Below are 21,962 nucleotides of genomic sequence, written 5' to 3'. Positions count from 1 at the left end.
TATTTTTACTAATCTTAATACTAAAGCCAATTCGATGGTATTCTGTATATCGTTTCTAATGAGTTATAATATCGAGCACAACGCTAACACTTTGATAAAAAAATAGAGACGGTATTTTATGTATTAATCTGTTCCAACTTTTTCGCTTTATAAAAGAGATAAGAAGATGCACGACTTAGTGAACAATTAACATCTTAAATTTAGTTAATCTAAATAGAACATAATATGTACCTTATGGCCAACGGAAATAATGTACTTTTCAAATTCGTAATATACTTCGAATAGATGCTTGTCGATGTCAATTAGTCATTATGACTATAGATAGTAAACTCACAAAATTACCCCATACATTAGTACAGAATATGAAAGTAAAAAAGTTACATCATATTTTGTACGAACTATAAAGCTATTTTGTAAGCACAAACTCGAAACTCACCACTGAATAAAATCATGAAATTTCAATAAGTGATAAGCGAATCAAAATACCGTATTGATGTAGTCGATTTTGAACATTTTACAAGTAAGAGATGATGACAGTTTCCAACAAAATAGCAAGTATGTTGTGATCGTGATATCACAACTCTTTAACATTATTGTATAGTTTTACTAAATACGTAAGTCATTAAAACTGGCTAAGTTATTTGTTGATATCTCATTCAATTCCTGTTCCGAGGCCTACGACAACTAAGGAACTCCCCAGACTATCCACTAAAAAACCAGCGGTACCCTTTCCGCTTTTTCAGCGGGCGCCATAGGATCCGTTTCGCATGCCGCTGTAACGCCCTGATCACTCAAATATGCTGCCTAGGCTGGTCTCCTGTTGTGACTGGAAAATCGGTCACTTTTTAATTAATATATCATATGCATGAAAGTTGAATATTTTTACAGATTAACTTAAAATATTACGTTTGAGACCACTTTGTATTCAACATTGGTTCATTTCACCTCTGTAGAATATCCAAAAACCCTTAAACACGTATCTATTCATTTTCAATCAGCATCACAAAAATAAAGTTTCATGTACAAACTTTCAACCCATATTTTTTCTCCTTAGGGGTAGAATTTCTTATATTCCTTCTTCTTAGTAGATACCTGCTTAATAAAACGATACTACTCACCAAATTTCACGGCCCTATGATAAATAGTTAACGCTCAGTAATGATGAATCAGTCAGCCAGGGCATGTTATTTTATAAGCAAAGATAGATTGCTTAATTATGAAATGCAGCTATTTATAAACGGAATAATCTTTATCATTAGTTACGATCACGGCCGTCTAGAGTCTTCGGGTCACTGATGTTATTGCACGAGGGGCGGCCCCTTTGATGTCTGAAAGCTGAAGTAATTATATGATAACTTACAACTCGTATTGATTGTGGCAAAGATTATTTTATCCGACCAAGGTAAAATTGCGGTCGTATTACATGAACTTTTTTATTAGTCGTGGTTCACATCTTCGTCAATGGATCGTGTGTTCCTTTATTAATTAAGTAAATATAAAGATAATTAAAACAAACCAGCCAATTGCAAGTCTCACTCGCTTTTGAAGGATTCTATTATTTATAAAAAAAGGGAATAAAATTATGTCTCTTGTAAGGGGCCCCCAAGTTATAGCGGGAAAAGATATACATCACTTGTGAAAGATCCAACTCTTTACGTCTTTAAGACGGACGGACAGAAAATATCGATCTAATATAAAATAATAGTATTTTTAATAATATATATGTTGATATTATTTTAAAAATTAAATATCAATAATACATAGGTACGATAGGTTACTCCACTCCACCTGATGGTAAGCGGAAATGGAGTCCGGAAAAATAAACTGCGCTAGTCTCCAAGGAATCCAGATTAAAAGAGGAGGGGGATACTTCTGCTGGTAGAAAATTCCATTTTTTTGGCGTAAACATAGGAACAATTACTCTTTTCTTTTTGGCCTGTATAACGTGAAATAGTCAACAATATGCTATAAACCAATTAACACAAGATACGAGTACGTCCCATGCGGCACACGCATCCTTCATACACAAGTGTCATATAATTGTTATATCAATACATATAATTGTTGTTTGCCTGTCTTATAATTAGTATGAGGATAGGACTATTGACCTCGATGCCGAAACAGCAGATATAATACCTATCTACATACACCTATTACATGTACATGTTTTGTGCTATTATTAAAAATTAAATGAATATATTTTATTCATTTGAATCGTCAATTTATAAACGTGAATTTAATGTAATCCGAATTCACCAATTAAACGAACTTCGTATGTAAATTATATACAGATTTTTTCATTTTATAATATGTCTTGTTTAAATATTATTTTATTATAACTCCATGATTATCAATGCACGAAAGCACGAAAGATTAATTATTCATTTTACGTATAAATCATACGTTTTTGTATCTGAATCAAAACCATTAATTTTATACTAGACATAATATTAGGTTGTGTTGAAAATTTAGTAGATTTATATATTTGGCTTATTAATATTTAAACGATTGAATGTAGCTTTACATGCGGGAGTGTGACATGAAGGATACTTCATTTGTTAAAATATGATAAGCCCCTTAGGAGTTACTCTGGAACAAAATACACTAACACATATACTGTTAAAATATTAACCATTTTGCTTCACTGTAGTCGGATAAGCAGCCGGTATTTATATTTAATTCACATTTGCCTCTGATAAGATTAGGTAAGAAAAAATATCTTTTAATTTTCGTTAAATAAAAAAAGGCACCTTCGTTTTGATTAAATATTAATTTTAGAGTAAGCAATTAACATAAAGTACGCATGTTCATACATAAGATTCTAAAATCTAGTAACTATAATCATGTCTACATTGTATAAAACTTACCGAGGTCTATACGCTTCGGTCTTTTAAATTAATAGATTTTCTCCGAAAATAATCATTGATTAACCGAATGTTTAAAAAGGAGAGTGTATATGCCTAATATAACTCAGAATTTTAATGTTCATGGCTGAAAAAAGAAAAATGTTGTCAGTTTTAATTTTTTTTTAAATTTAATTTTTATATGACCCTTATTGATCAATGTAAAGCCGCGACGAGTAAATAGTTTTTATTTAAATTACAAATGTCATTACAAGTTTAGGTTACTAAACGTCACGTCATCGCTGTCAAGCGTGTAATATTTGTTGCCAATCAATCATCTCTGTTAATAATCCCATAGTTAATTACTCTGGCTCAGTTGTCATATACCTATGCTGTTACGGTTTGTAATGAGGATTTAGGTTAGGTTACCTGTGTTTAATGATTAATTAAAATCTATTCCGAAATTTACATTACGAAATTCATCATATAATACTAACTATTATAATTTAAATTTGAAGGTTACTTTTTGTAACTACCAATCAATACTAAATTGTTTATTAGGGATACAGAAAAGGTTTTCCCTTACGTCCACACGCGGGCGGAGCCTCAGGCGTTAACTAGTTATCTTGTGTCCTAATTGACTAACTATGAAGAGAGCCTAAACCTAAATTTACTTTAAGTGGACATTGACCCTTGTGACCTTGTCGTATTCTATTTTACAAAACATAATGAAATTATTGATAAGACGTATCAAGCTGAAAACTAAATTTTTTTTCGTTTTTCCAAGAAGGTAAAACTATTACAAGTTTTACTGAGTTGAAATATAAAATCAATTACTTAATTTGAAACTAAATAATACAAGAAAATAAAGGTAGTGCTTTAAATATTTTGTATTTGTTTGTTTCTCCTAAGTTATTTTAATAATATTGATTTGTGCTAATCACATTTAAATATTTGAAACCTTATTATGAGCCACTAATTAAAAATTTGTATCTACATTGATTCCTTACCTTTCAATGTAACAGAATTAAGAAACGAGCTATCAAACAAAATTTTCACATTTATAATATTAGAAAGACAACAATAAATTGATCTTATCAATTCTTCATTACATAATTCAAAGCCAATCACACAAATTAACCAATCTATACCCCAAAGACGCGCAAAAAGATGTTTAATACCAGAAATATTTGGCCATTACAAATACGGGCCTGTTAGCGAAATTAATTTTGATTAATGTTCATATCTGAGTTGTGACAATACTTGTGTGTTGTGACTTATCTCATGACGTTGAGATTCATTCCTTGGTTAATTAGTCACATCATCCTTATCCTTACTTATCGTTACATAGTATAAAACAGAGTCGTTTACCGCTGTCTTTCCCTATGTAAGCTTAGATCTTTAAAATTACGCAACGGATTTTGATGATTTATTTGATAGAATAACTCGAGGGGGCGGTTTTTGTATATAATATATTACATGGACAATATAGTAAAGAAACACTGATAATTGTAGAAGTTTCTGATGTGATGTTGAAAATAAACAAATTCTGTAGTATATTTAGTATCAGTATTGCTCCGGAGAAACCGATGCGGATCGCTAGTACGCAATAAAACACGTCACATACACCTCATGAGAATGAGATGAGATTGAGATTCACAAATGAGAATTTAATTACAATTATATTATTTATCACGTCGGTCTAAATACGAATTGAATACATAAGATAAGAAACTTTGTATTGTTCTGTTCCAGTTTAAAGGGTGAATAAATATGTATAACTACAGGCACAAGGGACGTAAAATTTTAATTCCCAATGTATTTGCAGTATTGATACGAGGTATGATTAATATTTCTTACAGTAATTATGTCTATAGGCAGTGGTGACCACTTACCCTTAGGTAGCTTATTTGCCAATCATCTTACATATTTGGCAAAAAATAAACTACAGTGAGATGTGACTGTTTGATAGATTTCAATATATTAGGTTGGGGAAAAAGTCTTTTCGCATATAGTATGTATTCATACATACTATATGCGAAAAGACTTTTTGTACTTTTGACTTGTAATAAAATCTCTTTGGCTGTACCATTTGTATCTGGCTGGTTTTGGTATCATTAAAAAGTTTTAATTTTAAAGAAGGCACTTCCAAATTCAAATTAGGAATTTGTGTGATTTTCATTTGTTTTTGTTGTTGTTAAAATGAGTGAATCTAAAGAAGAAATTCGATACTTTTATTTTTTTTTTATTTTCAAATTTTACTATAAAAAAGGTAAAAATGCAACTCAAGCCGCGAAAAAAATTTGTGATGTTTAAGGACCTAATGCAGTATCTGTGAGAGTAGCGCAAGTTTGGTTTAAGCGTTTTCAAGCCGGAAATTTTGATATCAAAGATGCATCTCGCTCTGGTCGCCCTGTTACGGACAAAATTGATGCCATTTTAAAAAAGTGGAGCAAGATCGGCATATTAGTAGTTACGATGTAGCTGAAGAACTGGCAATTGACCACAAAACGGTTTTGACTCATTTGAATAAAGCTGGGTACACAAAAAAACTCGATATATGGGTGCCTCATGAACTCACTGAAAGAAACCTAATGAACCGTGTACTCATTTGTGATTCTTTATTACGACGTAATGAAACCGAACCATTTTTGAAGAAGCTGATAACTGGTGATGAAAAGTGGATCACATACGACAAGAACGTGCGAAAAAGATCGTGGTCAAAGGCCGGTCAAGCTTCACAGACTGTGGCAAAACCCGGATTAACTCGCAATAAGGTAATGCTGTGTGTATGGTGGGATTGGAAGGGCATCATTCATTATGAGCTGTTACCGCCCGGCAGGACCATCGATTCAGAACTGTATTGCGAACAATTGATAAGATTGAAGCAAGAAATTGAGAGAAAGCGCCCAGAATTGATCAACAGAAGGGGTGTGGTTTTTCACCATGACAACGCTAGACCTCACACATCTTTAGCCACTCAACAAAAATGACGAGAGTTTGGCTGGGAGGTATTAATGCATCCGCCGTATAGTCCTGACCTTGCACCTTCAGATTTTCATCTGTTTCGGTCTCTGCAGAATTCCTTAGGCAGAGTCAGGTTAACATCACGAGAGGACTGCAAAAACCAGTTGTCGCAGTTTTTCGATCAGAAGCCCCAAAATTTTTACAGCAATGGGATCATGTCACTACCAACAAGATGGCAAAAAGTTATGGAACAAAATGGCACCTACATACTTTAGTCAAATGTAAATAAATTATAAAAAAAAACTTTTTGAATTTTCATATAAAATACGAAGAAACTTTTTCCCCAACCTATTAATTATTATCAATCCTTTTCTATACATGTTATCGCTGTTCTTATAAATACTCAATCATATTGTATTTATTATCGTAACTTGTTTTAGAAAATAGTTCAAATGAGGCTTGGATTTTTATTGTCAGTAGAATAATACTTGAGAAATATTTAGTATCGGACCAGGTGGATTTGAACAAAGCCCTAATAGCAAGCATAATTAATTATCCTTATTGTATTATTTGATACTAAGTGTATATATACTATGTTTATTAGTGGAAAGCAAATAAAAACTAGTATTATCAGCTAATCATATTGTGTTATTAATACATATGTATTCAATTCAAAAGAAGAATGTCCTTTTTTACGATACAGAAGGTATTTAAGAGAAAATATTTAGTAATAAGTCAGGCGACAGGTCGTTAGACTTAGCGACTGACCGAGTAACCAGGGCATGACCCCGACAATAATTTATTTCCTTCGTTTTTAATAAGACTGCATTTTTCATTGTTATTTTGTTTAATTAGTAAACACGTGTACGAAAAACATTTAAATAAATAATTAGTGTTTTATTCCATAGTAGATTTTTTTAAGTAAATTTCTTAATTAAATTCAAAATGACATTTAACAATGCCATAATTTGATACATTGAATTTTTACACTAAACGATACAGTTTTTGTAGTACATATATTTAAAACAATTCGAAATTCATTCATTTGATTAATTATTTTCAATAAATCCTACGGTTATTTTTTATTTATATATAATATGAAAAGGCGTTAAGGACTGCCTACACGTTAGGTAATTCCTTAAAAACCCTATAATAATGTTGGTACGAGTTCAAACCTCATTGCTGAATAACGCTTCCGCTTGTAGCGCACACGCATTTCAGTAATCGTTTGACGTGTAAACGTATGTATATATAGAGACCTAGAAGTCATCAATTGAACCTAATACTATAGACTGTCAAGTATAAGTTGGCGTTCCTGTGAAAGCACCTGCTACACCAGTGTTTTGCCACTTTTTTTTTATTTTACCAATATCTCACTAGAAAATAATTCTCTACGTCTCATTTTTAATAGATTTTGGGTAAGTTTTCTTAATAAGGGTAAATAAAACAAATAAAATATTAAATGAACCAAAAAATAATTAGTGCATGTTTTTGCCACACGCCAACTTACACTTGACGCGCTATATAAATGTATTATTGCTCTAATCAAAGAGTGAAGTTTTTGTTTGAGATTTAGGAATATATGTCTACTTATTGTCTTTCATTAAACGTTGACTCGATGGAAAGTAGGATCTACATTTCAAAATGGATATATAAAGCCCAAAATAAGTTTGTTATTTTTATCTCTTCCACAACTACATCTAATGAGACGATTATAACTGCATATACATTTCAGCATGTCTATCAAACAATTTTGGTCAATGGATAACTAACTACGCAATAATTGTAATATTCAAGTGTGTTTCCAAACATAGATACAATTCTTGTTTCTCACTCATGGTCCGATGGGACAACGTGACAGGGGATAGATAGCGGACTTTCATTTTTTTCAAACGAGACTCGACTGAGAGTCGAGTTGACCCAGTGGTTAGTACGCATCTTAACCGATGATTGCGGTTTCAAACCCAGGCAAGCACCGCTTATTCATGTGCTTAATTTGTCTTTATAATTCATCTCGTGCTCAGCGGTGAAGGAAAACATCGTGAGGAAACCTGCATCTGACAAATTTCATAGAAATTCTGCTACACGTGTATTCCATCAACCCGCATTGGAACAGCGTGGTGAAATATGTTCCAAACCTTCTCCTCAAAGGGAGAGGAGGCCTTTAGCCCAGCAGTGGGAATTTAGAGGCTGTTGTTGTTGTTGTTGTTGTTGAGCGTAGACTGTAGCTTCCACCTTGACGGAAATAATCGAATACATTTTAATGATCCAACTTATCATAAAAAACTAATATTAAATAAAGAAACAATCAAGGCGTCGCCTGCTCGTACGACATAAATCTCCGCTGTTTAAGCGCCGTGACGAAAATCTGATATATTATACACTAGCGATTCGCTCCGACTTCGCACGACCTAAACTTTCAGTGTTTCTTTAATATTTCGTGCGTGTATTATATAAACATTCCTCTTGAATCAATCTATCTATTAAAAAAACCGCATCAAAATCTGTCGTGTAATCTTAAAGGTATACAGTAAACTTAAGGACATACCACTGTGAAGGATTTATTTGTACCATGTAATGATAATATAACCTCAAAATGTCCACTTTTAAGGAATAACGTACTATACTTTACTCATATGTACGTTATATATTTTCATTGAAGCAATTTGTGCTATACGTAATAGATGGTCGTAAGCGCCACATCTAGAGTCGAACTGATGAGAAATCTACATCCTATATTAGTCGTACAAATAGCTACACAAGTCTAACTCCAAGTAACAGAATAGATTTAAAGTTCCTGTCAGTTCCGTTTAGTGTGATACATAAATAGAACTTAACAAACGTAACCGTTGTATATTAGTTTGTTTACATCGATTGCAATTGTCACAGATAAAAAATCCTAGAGAAACAGATTAAAAATATTTTTGGGTAAATGATGACCTTACTGTTCTGTTTTCAAAGAAACTTAACACACTTTTACGATATATCGCATTAAATACGAATAATACTTATATGTATATTTAGATATAAGTTTTTGCGGGAAATAATTTTAATCATTTTTTTTATATAGTGTAATTTCAGTAGTTTGGGATGGCCAAAATAATATTATCGTTTTACAATGATGCTCCAATCTCTCATCTTTTGGTAGAATGCCCCACTATCGTCCAATTATTTTCTAATGACAGCTCAATTATATTTAAAATAAGAAATAGTGTTACATGCCAGTATTAAATGGTATGCCATATGAAATACTATTCATTAAAGTTTTACAAATTATTGATCAATTAATCACAATAATAATTGTATATAATAAAGTAAATTTAATAGTCCCTGCTATATTCATAATATGTAATAGTAATGTGACATAAATTATGAAAAATCAAATCAATCAAATGTCATAGCCTTCAATACAGTGTGTATTGAAGGCTAAGGTCACTCTCGTACAGACTGTCAAGTATAAGTTGGCGTTCCTGTGGCAGCACCTGCTACACCCTTTGTCTTGCCAATTTTTTGTTTATTTTGCCAATATCTCCCTAGAAAATAATTCTCTACATCTCATTTTTAATAGATTTTGGGTAAGTTTTCTTAATAAGGGTAAATAATTCAAATAAGATGTAAATGAACAAAAAAAATTAGTACATGTTTTGCCACACGACAACTTACACTTGACGCGCTATAACAGTAGTCATTTGTTAGATAATAGCTGTTAGTTGCCCTTTTAATAAAACATTTTTAAAATAACAAAGCAAACAGTATTAATATATTAAATTTCAGATTGTCATAAGTTATCGTCATGTAGATTCTTCTAAGGGGTTTTCTATTCTGAGGTAGTGACGTCACACCGAAAACAGTTCCTGAGCTTAAGTAGGGACGCAAATTGAATTTGACTAGATTGAAAACAAATTTTAAGTGTATTAAGCGAAACTATATTTGTATTGTGAATTTCTTGAAAAGAAATCCTTGTAATGTACATAACATACCAAACAATACGTACTGTAACATTTTTGTAAGTTTTAAGTTTTTGTAAAGTATATCTTACTTGTATTTATGTTGCAGCGGAGGAGCATATGGGCCTCCTGATGGTAAGTGGTCACCACCGCCCATATACAATAGCGCTGTAAGAAAGATTGACCATTCCTTACATCGCCAATGGGCACTAACCAAGGAAACTGAGATATGCATGGCTCATTCGTCCTTTAAACCGGAACACAACAATACTAAGTAATGTTATTTGGCGGTGGAATATCTGATCAGTGAGTGGGATGGGACAGACAGGACTTGCACGAAGTCCTACCACCACGAAAGAAAAAAACCTTTTCGCTTGTCCACTTAAACATAATTAATTAAACTTATAAGTTATAGAGATTTGTCTTCTATTTGGGAAGGTTCGGTATATGATCTATCTGAAACAACTATATTCAGGTTGGAAAAGTTGGAAAATCAGTGTAATTACAGGTACAATATATAAAATGTTAAATAACTGCACTTAAATCATTTGATGAAATTTAGTATGAATCAAACACGAACTCCAAAAAAGAACACAGGCTACTTTTTTGCCTAACACATGACAACCAATACTTAATCTTTACTAAACGGATGATATATATAAATTTATAGTTTTCGTAAAAATTTAAATTAGATAAGCTGATTTTCTTTTCACCTTTTCGTTAATTAGTATTAACTTTACAAGCTTGTTAATAGCTAATGACATTAAATAGTTATATGAAAAAAAAACTTCTACTTGTGAGACTGTATTATTTATGGTTTTATACTTATTAAATTCTTTTCATGAGACATATACAAAAACTTAAAAGCATTTCGTAATGTATTTTGTCGGACTATGACCACTTAGATATATTATGGGTATATTAAAGATAAGATTATACTACTATTTATTTAAAAAATGATTACTTTAATAATAATCATTTATTCACATGAGGATTTTTACAGTATTTTAATTAACTACATTTTACAGTACAATCTGGTCAACTCAGTGTTACCAGCCATGAAATAAAAGCTATACAAATATTGGAAGCCTTCAATCCCAGGTCAAAAATGGAAGAGGTAAGAAACTACAATATTTAACACAAAAAAAACGTTAAATTGTATATATTTAACTTTACATGACTTTCCATTTTCTCTTTTTGGAAAACACATTTTTCAATAATTTTAAAATGTTCTCTATCAAGATAAAAACATCAAATACAAAAATAAGTTACATAGTATTTGTTCTCATTTTTCAAAGTATTCGTTGGTTATAATATTGCCAAATACTTTATTGTTGTGGCTTTTACAAGCACATTCCAATTATTGTTTTACAACACTGTCTTAAAGATAAATGAATGATAGATAAGATTGACATGAGCGAAATTATACGAGTATTAAACTTCGAAGTTTGCGTCATTGTATGTGAGTAGATCTATAACAATTTGCTGTCCAGCATTATTAAATCTAGTAAGCAAATTTCAAAAGATTCAGCTAAATTTTCTTATTTCAACGGATTGAGTGCACTCAATTAGCTATGGTCTTATTTTGTGCCGCAACGATTTTTATTTGACTTTTAATCGCCATCATTATATAAATTTATTTTATGATTGCATTGTTAATATAGATTTTTTTACGACAGTCACTAAAATAAATAACAGAAATAATATAATAATTTATTGAAAGCATTGAAACAAACGAAACGATAAAAAAAATTTTAACACGAAGCTTTCAATTACAGTAATGGTTGAAAATATTGTCACTTTAATTTTTTTTTTCTATAAGTATAATTGAGAATATTTCATGCAAACTTGACTAGACAAAGAATAATGTTACAATATAATTTTTCAAGGATTATTTCATAGTGATTAGACCTTTTACAAAGGACGTACGTATACGTCACCAGTCGGTAATCGATCGAGCACATTGATATCTGCATAGCGTAGAAGCCTTGACACGCCATCGGCTCAAGTATCACAGTTCGACTTATAACACTCGAAGATTAAACGTTGTAGGATGTTAGTGAGAAACTGAAACTGTTTACTAGCTGGTAGAGCTTTGTGAAATTCCGTCTGGGTAGTTTCACTCATCAGAGCTATTGCCGCCAAGAAGCAATACTTAGTATTGTTGTGTATCAGTTTATAGGTTGAGTGAGCCAGTGTAACTACAGGCATAGGGGACAGAACGACGCTTTGGCGATATAAGGTATGGTTAATATTTCTTACAGACAATGGTCTGTTGGCGATGGCGACCACTTAGCGTCAGTTGTCCCAATTGCCCGCCACCCTAAATCATAAATAAAATCAACTCCAAAAGAGAGTATGCTTTGAACATATATGTATATATTTCATAACAATAATCAGCGACATGAAACCTTAGTGGAAAAACGTCCAAAGATTGAACTAATGCTAAAGCGAAGTAGACTTTTTCGTTGTTACGTATTTATGATATCATTTTGTGGACGTACATATGTGACTCCTGATGGTGTAACTGAAACTGAAGTGGTAACTACCATACATAGACTTTACCACTGTAAGAAATATTAACCATTATAAGCGCATTGGAATTGGCGGAGTGTTGTGGAATATGTTCCAAACCAGAACCTCAATAGGAGAGGACGGTTTAGCCCCGCAGTGGAAAATTTACAGGCTCTTTTTGTTGTTTATACGAAGTAAATTCAATGGACTTTTAATGTTGAAAAGGGCTATATATAAGTTCTTGGAGCATTCCCGAGCTGACGAAACGGTTCACCTAACGAAATAAAATATTATCATAGTAATAGGTACATAAATATTCTTGTAAGCACATACAAATGCACATCAGCACATCCTTTGAAATCAAAAAGTCAGTCAGTCTCCGAGACTATAAATAGATTTGACAACTCTTATTCATGTAATAGAATCCATTTCAACATAATTTAGCTGTCTAACTTTCCAAATTGCGTTTACTGCGGGGCCTTGTCTTCTTTCTTTATTAGAAAAATATATCTGTAATAGACTTTTTTTTAATTAATAAAATATGGCATCCTCATCATCATTTATATAGCTGTGTCCGCGATTTGGCGCGAGTTTTAATTTAACAAATAGTTATTGTTCAGTTCGCAGTTATTACTACAACTTATTAATTCTGTATGAGACAGCCTTTGTGATATTATGTCGTTGGTAGGAGGCATCCAACGTGACGGCGGAGTATTGGCTGCGCGCGGTACTGGACAATATTTAAACTTTACAGCGTGATCTTATTATTATTTATATATAATTCTACAGTAAAAGTAGCCTTAGTTAATCCTTATTACATCAGCCAATAAAGGTCTCGTCAAAATCTATCCCACTGTTCTACAGATAAGCAAGAACAAACAGATACCAAAAAGCTGTTATTTTAATACTTCAAAACAGACATTCCAATTTTATTATATGTGTAGATTAATATTTATTAAGTATATTTATTCATGCTTTATTGTATTTACATATATATGTAGGTATGTTTTTGTATTTTATAAATCAGAATACATATATTAGATTGATTAATAGTGCCTTCCAACATATTATACAATTGGTCCTGTGCCCAGAGTTCGCCTGGAAGATCGCCGCTGGAGCGATAAGCCCGCCTGTTGCACTCAATTCAACTTTGTAAATTCTGATTTATTATCTACTTATGTCATGTATATAAATATCTCAATTGAAGTGCAATGAAGAGAAAATAAATATTTTATTTTGCATATATTTATGATATTTTTATTTAAATTTTATTGACTTGTTGAATATTTAAATAAAAATGTCAAAATATATTTAGATTTGAAATATTACGGTTTTTCTTATTGATATACATTTGTGAATATAAATATAAACAAGCGCGGGTACAAAACGTATCGCGGTTCTTTTCATATATATTTTTTATAGAATCTGTATGCAAAGGAATAAAATAAAACAAATGTACAAATAACAGCTGTTTTTTTTTCTCATTTAAAAACGTCCATTCATACTCTTTTAATCTATTTCACCCGACAAACTCTAACTTGTTGCAGAATATATTTAAAAATATAAAAATGTAAAGGAAATTAATTTATCTTGACGGTCGCGTCATCCTTTTGTAGTTCTATTTTTAAACTCAGACTTTCAACACTGAAGTTATACAGTTCACAAATTACAAACACAAGTGCACCAAATTCTCTATACAAATAATTGTCTGACAGGAGTATAAAGTAATCAAACGTACCACCAATAACGCACGTATATGACCTCTTTTTGTCTAAGAATTTCTGGACATTAACATGCAAAGAGGTTTGTTTAACGATTTGAATATGGAATTTTGGCGATTTGCTACCTGCTTTATGGTCTTTAATGATTTCATGGCTTACTTAAAAACGTGTTTTATCCTTAATGCCTTTTGAATCATGAATCGTGACTCGCCATTTCTCCGAAGTTGAAGGTTAATTATGATGTATTTCCATTATATTTTAGCGTTTTACTCATGGTCAAAATATGGTAACAATATTTTGTACAACATCATATTAAAAATACAGAATTACATCATTTTGTTCTTTAAATGTTTCTTATCTACATGGGAAATGTTTTGCTATGGAATGGATTTATAATATGAAGTGTAACATACAAATTGTCGATTAGGTATTCACGTCACAGGTGCTTAGACGTATAACCATACATATTTAAGTTTTCCCAATGTAGAAACTGGCATATTTATAGTATACCAATGGATAAATACTTGGTACTAGCTATGTAGTAACAACAAAACTCATTATATTTTGGCTAACGTTTAAATGATATAACTTTTTTTATTTGATTTGCTCGTAACTTTTTACCCATTATCCAAGATTTTATACAATAATTAAAATTATTGAACAACTCGCCTTTAAAATCGGAACATGAATACAAATTATCGATTTGTAGTGTATATTAAATAATGAATGGGTTTTACCCGACCTAGGCCTGCGCCAAACACTTCCAGCTGTTTCATAAGCGATCGCTTACATCGCTTTAATTATCATGACCAAGTCAGGCAAATGTATCCTGAAACTTAAACTATTACTATGCGAAAGTTTTATCGTCTTTTCAGTTATTCTGTGATTATGAAAACGTTTTTATGTACACATATAAGTGAAGTCTTAGTGTCGCGGACCATGCATTAGAAAGATGCCTGAATAAATATATAAAATTCGAATACTATTTGTCCCTTTCTATACCCCGTCAACGTGTATGAAAAAGCAGGACAAATATATAAACTTACATTCGCATGTACAACATTAGTCAAAATGAGTATTTCATAACAATTAATTTTGATTATTTGAACACAACGTTCTTCTGTAGTCTATATTTTCCCGAATATTATATAAAAGTAGCACGAAGTATCAAATTACAAACGTAGGCTGACTCTAACTAGATTTCTTAAGCAACGTCTTCAAAGTTTACCATTGAAAGTCTCATGAACTAAATTGTAATGAATCGTTCTTTTGTCTAATATTTATTTAAGTATAACCGATAACTTTTTTATTCATGTGTCCTATAGATTTCAACATCTATATAGTGTACAGGTTTTTTTTAAAGGTCAATATTTTTTCATGAAAAATGAGAGATTTTAATAAAATAATAATAAAATTGTACATAACATTCATGCCATTTGTAAAAAATCCTGATTTTAGTTTTATCTATATAGTTAGTATAAAGAGTTCATTTGTTTATTAATATGAAGGGATTAATCTCTTAAGCTAATCGTCTTATTATAAATGAAAAATGTTCAATATTAAAAAAAATGTATAACATCATTAATAGTAAACGTTTAAGGTTGCAATTTTCAACTACAAGTTTAAATAAATATGTATATCTAGCGGTAGTATGGGGCATAGAGAATAAGATAAAATAACAAGATTATATTAGTTAATATAACCTTTTTTTTTCTGAGTTTCTTTAGCCGGCTCTTCTCAGGTCAGGGTGTTTGTTTTTCCGAACCGGTGGTACTGTTTAATTTGAGCTTCAATAAGTAAGTGTAATGCTTCTACGTTGAATAAAGGAATTTGAGCTTGAGTGTGAGTTAATAGTTTTTAAAAATATTTCATATACATAATAATAAATATATACTTTCAAAAATGCTCGTACAATCAGATCAGAATCAGATTGATTGCTAAGTAAGTACATTATATTAATTAAGTCATGTCGAAAGCTACTTGAAGTATTTATCGATATCCTGTAATTAAAAATCATCCGAAGCATATAAAAATATAATTTCGTATGATAGACAATTTCAACTCTATTACTGAAATGTTAAGGTTCCATATTGTTTGCCTTTATAAAAAACCTATAACTATTTAAGCGTAAAACATTGAATTTTTCACCTCGACGCCTTATTATACGGTTGCAAATTGTTTTACTACGTTAAATGAAGATATCTGTCATTAAAGATGTGCAATGTTTATTCAATTTGCTACCGTAATTGTATGTAGTTAGAGTTAAAATTTATTTTGAATTTTTACAAAAGATATTAAGTATGGATATGGTGTGTTGTATGGGTACGTTTTGCGGCGACAGGGGCGGTAATGGTTTCCGCCTGATAGCTGAATGGGGTCTGTCAGCGCTCTTTCGCGCTGAATATTCGCTTAGTAATTGATTAAAGTAAATGTAATCGTTGGAAATGAAACCGGCATGTTTGTCGGTGATATCATTAGCGTATGAGATTTTTTTTGCATTGAATGAAATCATTTTGTACAAATGTTAAATTTGAATTAGGAATATTTGGCCGATTTCAAACAACAGCTCTGCTAATCTGTTTTTGAGTAATATTTAATAGTATTTCGAAATAGGCTTGGTATTAGTCACATGTATGGCATGGATGTTTTGTAATTCTACTAGTTTTGTGTTATTTGATTAATTACAAACTCTACTAGCGTTTCATTTTTTAATCTTTAATATGGCCAGAGTTTTTAAGACACCTTCACTTATAAATCCAGACTTTTGTACGTAATAAATTATACAATTTGGATACACAACTGTGACACAAATTATACTGGAACTAAACTAAACTAAAATCTTTCATTTCTTTCATAGTTTCAAACTACAATACGCACGTAGTAAAGGAAAACTAATTTTGGATTTTTTTTATATATACAATTTATTAAAACGTTTTATTTTCCATAAAAAATTCATTATAAAACTAGATTATATACGCTTTAAAAAATAATATTAAATGAACTATATGGGTAAAAATAACTGAAAAGAAATTCGAAAATATAGCAACATTTGGTTTAAATTATTATTGTACAGAATTTTATAAAACAAAGTAACAAATATAAATCAGAATATAAATAGACATTGAATTTTTAATTATATGTAATAGATTAGTGATTAAGTTTAATTTTTTTTATGGTATTGGTTGGAGCATATGGGCCACCTGATGGAAAGTGGTCATCATCGCCCATCCACCCAACCCACCCAAGCTTGTAAAGTTAATACTAATTAACGAAAAGGTGAAAAGAAAATCAGCTTATCTAAATTTAATTTTTTACGAAAACTTTAAATTTATATATTTCATCCATTTAGTGAAGACTAGGTGTTGGTTGTCATGTGTTAGGCAAAAATGTAGCCTGTGTTCTTTCTTGGAGTATGTTTGATTCATAGCAAATTTTATCAAATGGTTTCATTGCAATTATCTAAGATTTTATACATTGTACGTTTAATTCGTTGTTTTTCTAACTTTCCCGACGTGTACATGCTTGTTTCATATCCAATAAATAATATTCCTTATTTCCAATAAAAAAGCGAACAGAACAGAACAGCGACAAGAGAAAAGTTTAAAGGACGAATGAGCCAGTGTAACTACAGGCACATCTCAGTTTCCTTGTTTAGTACCCATTGGCTATGTAAGGAATGGTAATGACGCTGTAAGAAATATGAACTATTCCTTTCATCGTCAATGTGCCACCAACCTTGGGAACTAAGATGTTATGTCCTTTGTGCCTGTTGTTACACTGGCTCACTCACCCTTCAAACCGAAACACAACAATACTGAGTACTATTATTTGGCGGTAGAATAACTGATGAGTGGGTAGTACCTACCCAGACGGGCTTGCACAAAGCCCTACCACCAGGAATCCATACCACATTTTTAGGTTATAAATTTGACAAATTTGTACAAACATATGTGGGCCGTTTATTTTTCACGTTTAAATGTAATTATACTAGAATCAACAGAAAAATGTATTTTATTCAGAAAGGCTTTTAAAAACACTTTGAAATCGTCATTTTACGGTACTACGATATGTAAAGCTACTGGTTGAGAGCTTAGAAAACGAAAAGAACTAGCAAGAAACTCAATAATTATTACTGACAAGTTACCGACATCGGCACGAAACCAAAATTTTACTACCGTACAAAACCTACTAGAAAAATGAAACAAGATAAGTATATCTTTGTTTTTAAAAATAAATTCTACAACAAAAACTAACAACTTACTAATCGCTTTAATAGAACAATTGTAGGTTTAATAACGAAGCAGAAACGCGAAGTAATAATTTATACCACAAGCTCAACTTTAACCCTAAGTTATAACAGTCATTACGATTGATTATTAAAGGGTAGAAAAAATATTGGAAAATCAACATCACTATTATTTTTACATTAATTTAGTTTTTTTTTTAAATAATTTTATTTTATATCTAATCTCGATATCAGGCATTGTACATTATTTTATTTTTAAATACAATAATATTTCTTTGTATTTATTTATTATGATTATATCCGTTTTGCACACGCCTACCTCTTTCTGAATGTGTTTCTCCCCTCTACCTTAAGGTTGCCTGGAGATCGCTATTTTAGCATCTTGTGCATCTTTCTCAATCGTGTTTAAATTATTTATTTATTGGTGTAATAAAGGGTATGTTGATTTTGATTTGATCTCTCTGTCTCTGTCTGTCTGTCTGTTGCTCTCACGACCAAACCGCTAAACCGAATTTCATGAAAATTAGGTATGAAGCATATTTGCAAGCTAAAAAGGACATAGGCTACTTTTTTGTGTAACTGAAGACAAGCTACACTCTAAAACGCAAGCGACTACTAGCATTTAATAACGGTTTCCAACAGTCGAACGTTGTTAGAAACGTGAATGGGCTTATCTAACCAATGTACTGAGGGCCTCTAGACCGATCTTGACGTCGACCATTGTCCCTCGTAGGTCGCCCGTCTCTCAGTCAGCTGAGGGACCTAATATAGGACAAGTGTATAAGACACAAGTGTACTTTCCACCTAAATTGTTACACCCGGCTTGAGTATTTTAACTCGGTTCAAAAATAAAACTCTAGACTGTCATAATTTCCAAGGCACGAATAATAATAAAACCAACATCAATATACTCAGAATTTCTCTATAGAAAAAGTTTTTATTGGCCCAACTCGACAACGAAAAAGTAATTTATAGTTCTCTAATTAAGTACTAATGATCTTTTTAAAGTGGACTGTTTGTTCAATCGATAGTCAATCGAAAAAAGATTCACTATAGAAATGACAAATAAAACAATTGTACAAAGTTACACGGAAACTTTATCTATATTAAAAAATCCTGGCTGAAGTAAACGAAAAAACAATTTTTTATTAATATTTTATAAGATTAATAGTTTATATACATTGCTTTAATTATTTGTCTTTTTATTTCAAAGGTTTATTTATAATCTGTGCAATTTCGAAAAAGAAGAATAGAGACTTTTTATATCAAACCAGTGGTTGTCGTGCTGACTATAGGATTTTTTCTTCAGACCATTTGCAAAAACATGTCCAATGTTGGTTGTGTTAGGCAGGCGGCTTACCCAAATACCGAATAAATAGCGAGCTTAAATTCAGGCAAGTGTGTCTTATTTTTATAATAAAAATAGAGCCTAATATTATCATAATATTAGGGCATATAATGTAATCAATAAAGCGTGGTTTAATCAACTGTAAATTCTCCTCCATTATTTATTTAATCAGTGGTAAATAGATAACCTGATGGTAAGTGGTCACCACCATCTATAGAAGTTTTTAGAAATGTTTGTTTTGTTTTTGTCTTTGTTTTTGTTTTTATGGAATAGGACGAGCATATGGGCCATTTAATAGTAAGTGGTCACCATTACCCATAGACAATGAAGCTGTAAGAAATATTAACTATTCCTTACATCGTCAATGTGCCACCAACCTTGGGAACTAAGATGTTATGTCCCTTGTGCCTGTAGTTACACTGGCTCACTCACCCTTCAAATTGGAACACAACAATACTGAGTACTGTTATTTGGCGGTAGAATAACTGGTGAGTGGGTGGTATCTATTATTAATCATTACTGACATCGGCAATCGCGACAACTCCAGGGAACTAAGAATTTATATCCCTCATGCCTCATACAGTAACTCAACTGTACAAATAATACTGCTAATCGGAAACTGAATAAGTAATAGTGGGAGGTATCTACCCAAAGAGGCTTGCACATCCAGCCCTACCACTAAGTCCTACAGAGGTGGCCTCTGCCCAATAACAAACACTTAGCTACACTAGGTACGTGTATTTTAGCTACACGTAACTACGTTCATTTTACTTAATAACTAATCTTGTAATATAAACTATTAGGTGTGAAATCAGGTCGTAGAACTAGTATTATCCCATAAGTAAATCAGGTTACGGCTATGAAACCTAACGAGGATAGTTAATCTTCTGATTAGGTTTTACGAGTATTAATACAATAATATTTATTTGCATTAATTATATTTAAATGTGCTGCTTTATTTAGCACTTCTTATGTATTAATTGCTTTAGCTGATTTTTGTCCCATTGATTTGGGACGAAAGCCGCACATAGAAAATTGGTTACGATCTCATTTTAAAGAGCTCTAATCATAGATGTGCAGAAAAATAAAGAGGATTCTTGATTGCTATGTACTAAATTGTTGCGATTTAACAAAGAATATTTATTAGAGACCGGAAAAAGTTACTGGCCGGTTAGAGAGCGGTATTTCGGCTTTATAAAAAAAATGAAAAACGTAAAAAAATTAAAAGTAAAATTGGAATAGAATTTTTGAAAAAAAGAACGCGAAGTTTCCACGGAGACCCTTAGTGGGTCTCTTTAAATAATTAGAAGAATAAATATAAAATTAAAATAAAATATAACTAAACGTATTATTAACAGAAAGAGAACCCAGATATACAAATTAGTATATACCTAGATTCTATAAATAGTTTGGGCAGATCGTATGATTGGAAAAAAAAATACTCGCGTGTTAAGAAAAAATTAAAGTGAGCTAATAAAAGTGAGCAGAAACATTCTCGCTCGGTAAGTTACGTCTTTCCTGTAATTTAATATTCGTTAGTAAAAACTTCGTGAAGTTCGTGTTACAATATAAAGAAACTTTCGTATGTTTTAAATGAAACGATGTTTTGGATTATAAACTCCTTACAATCGAATGGTCCGATTTGAATTAAACTGACTAAATATTTTAGAAGCTGTGTTTAAACTTGATATTACAAACTCTTTTGTAAATAATATAGTTTACTAGCTGTTACTCGCGGCTTTGCTGGCGTAGAAATTGCTTATATTACCTGAAATTTGAAACCCTACTTCACCCCCTTAGGGGGAGAATTTCCAAAATTCCTTCCTTATTGGGTGTCTACTTAATAAATCCATCTTACTCACTAAATTTCAAGGCCCTAACTTTACTAGTTTACACTCCGCGATGATGAATCAGTCAGTCGGGACTGGTTATTTTATGTATACAGAATATTAATCATTTTTGAAGTATGACTTTGTTCTCGAGGCCAACCTACGGCGCGGTGGTTCTTCTTACGAACCAATGATATAAGATATTATAGCGGAAGCACAAGTGCTCTCCATGTTGCTTCAGTCTAATAACTTGGGTGTACGGCGCTCTTACACGAACGGTTCGAAATTTATGCGAAGGATCAACGGTTCAATAAGTATGTAAGTTGACACTTTCGTTGTGTGTTTCGTTTGTGACTAATGAAAATTTATTAACAGAATAATACTTTTTATTTTATTTCATTCCGAGTTGAGGTTCGAGTCGGGGACTGCATTTTTGATTTTTAGATTTATATTTTATGATACATAATTGATCAAAATGCACCGGATAAATGTTTTTGTGTACTGTACAAGCGTTTTTATAGTTGATCTCGTATAAATGTTCGAAACT

At 31.6% G+C, this 21,962-nt stretch overlaps 1 protein-coding gene across 3 annotated transcripts in view; it reads right to left on the bottom strand.

Moving 5' to 3' along the window:
* LOC124529859 overlaps positions 1-21,962 on the bottom strand; it is a 158,217-nt gene that overhangs the window by 35,719 nt on the left and 100,536 nt on the right. The window lies entirely within an intron of this gene.

Source organism: Vanessa cardui, chromosome 5, assembly GCF_905220365.1.
Source record: "Vanessa cardui chromosome 5, ilVanCard2.1, whole genome shotgun sequence".
Taxonomy (NCBI): Eukaryota; Metazoa; Arthropoda; class Insecta; order Lepidoptera; family Nymphalidae; genus Vanessa; species Vanessa cardui.
Note: the sequence above shows the minus strand (reverse complement) of the source record. Positions and strands in the feature narration are given on the sequence as shown.